We start from the raw sequence: 2,054 nt of genomic DNA, 5'->3' as shown, positions 1-2,054 counted from the left end.
GGGGGCTCCAGCCCCTGCCCGGCGGTGAGCCGCCCCCTGCCCCGCCGCAGCCCGTGGCTGGGGGCCGGGCGCGGGGTCCGACCCCTGCGGCGGGGTCACCTCTCTCCGGGCGGGGGACCTCACACCGGCGGCTGCGAGGAGGAGGAGCTGAAGGTGTCGGCGCTCTGCGATTCCCCGTGGATGGGAAGGAGCAGGGTGGGGTGTCCGAGCAGCCCCCCCGCGGGCTCTAGAGAGACGTCCCGAGCCTCAGCCCGGGAGCCAGCGGGGCCTGAGCTCACAGAGCAGCCGCCGGCCGCGCCTGCCCCTCGCTGCCTGGCACTCGTGCTAGCTGCTCCGCTGCAGGGGACCACCGAGTGGAAGGAGTACCTGCTGGCACCACCTTCAGTGCTGCAAACGCCCCACGGGGAGAGCGGTGATCGGATAAACGCAAGCCACTCACCTGTCCCAAAAGGCGTTACCAGTCCTCACCGCAGTAGCAAAACGAAATGAACTACACCCGTATACATCCAAAACCTGGTTCTTACCTTGTCACTGTTACTGCAGCTGGTCACGCAAGTGGCAGACGACATTGCTAGAGGATCCATGCAGTCCTGGGAGTTTTGTAGCACTCTAAATGTGAACATACTACCAAGCCCCGTGTCCCAGACCTCAATCCCTTCCACAACTTGATGAATAGGAGGCTTTAAGAGAATGCTCAATTAACTATTGCACATCAGCAGGACCAGTAACGAAGTTTAGGTATTAAACTATATTAACCTCCGACAAAATAAACTAACTGATAAAGCCATTACCTCTTCCTTGGTCAGACCATGGCTAATGGCACTCGCTAGCAGGAATTAGGCACAGTGAAAGGTGAATCCTTAGAGGACGTATTTGAAGTTCCCAACAAAAGCAACTCCTCAAATCCAAGAATGACAATGCAGTGCAACTTTTCATTTAGTGCACACTGCTTAATTCTTAGCGAGAGGGAAACTTGGAGAACAGCAGCTTACTAACGCTAGGATTCTACAAATGGAAAGTGTACAAATACTGAGAAATTTTTAAAAAGCCCCAAACCCCCATCTTAAAGTCATAATTGTACCGGTTACCAGTGCAGCCAGGTCTAAAGTCGATAAACTAGCATCCTCTGCTTCCTCTTTCTTTACATACAAATGTGATTAAAAAGATGCCAGCTGTGCTGGTATGAGCTCACCACGGACACTTTCACACTGGGATGGCTCAATTCTCTACTTGTTTGCATCTGCTAGGTGGGCTGAATCATTTTCATAGAATCACAGAATCATTTAGGCTGGAAAGATCATTTAGTCCAACTGCCCGCCACCAATACTGCCCACTAACCACGTCCCTCAGTGCCGTATCTCCACATTGCTTGAACACCCCCAGGGACAGCGGCTCCACCACCTCCCTGGGCAGCCCGTTCTAGTGCCTCACCGCTCTTTCTGATCATTTTTTTTCCTAATATCCAACCTGAAGGTACATGTATCAGTAGAAGAATCTCATTACGATTTACCCAAAGGGTCACCTGGCACAGTCGTCTCAAATAATTAAGTCACTCAAGACACTGGGGGAGGCTGACCGGTTTTCCTACAGACTTACAGTTTGGTGATCCTTGGACAAACCTTAGTGCTCACTCTTCTTTAAGTGGGGCAGCATTTCTAAATGTTTGTGGAACGCTAACAAACACCTAAAATGAGCAGATCCCATAACTGAGGCCGCAGATGCTGCTCTGTTAGGAGTTACCAGATCGGACGGAGCACAGCAACACTTCAAGCTTTGACCCAGAGTGCCACACACCAGTTACTGGTCTCAGTGTCACATTGACCTTTGCGTTATATTAGATGATATGAAACAAAAATTGCAATTTTTTTCTTCACTAGCTTACTTCTTTCAATATGCTTTTACACACAGTACTATTAAGTCCCACAGAAGCAATATACAGGTTCTGTAGAGGCTAAAATAGGTTCTTGTTTAGGAGGCTGGCAACACATGTTATAAAATACAGTAAGCTAAAGCTGTTCAGCCTCATACGATGTAAGCCATCTCCCAGTTAAGCA

This window comes from Numida meleagris, chromosome 1 (assembly GCF_002078875.1).
Source record: "Numida meleagris isolate 19003 breed g44 Domestic line chromosome 1, NumMel1.0, whole genome shotgun sequence".
Classification (NCBI taxonomy): domain Eukaryota; kingdom Metazoa; phylum Chordata; class Aves; order Galliformes; family Numididae; genus Numida; species Numida meleagris.
This window is presented reverse-complemented; position numbering follows the sequence as displayed.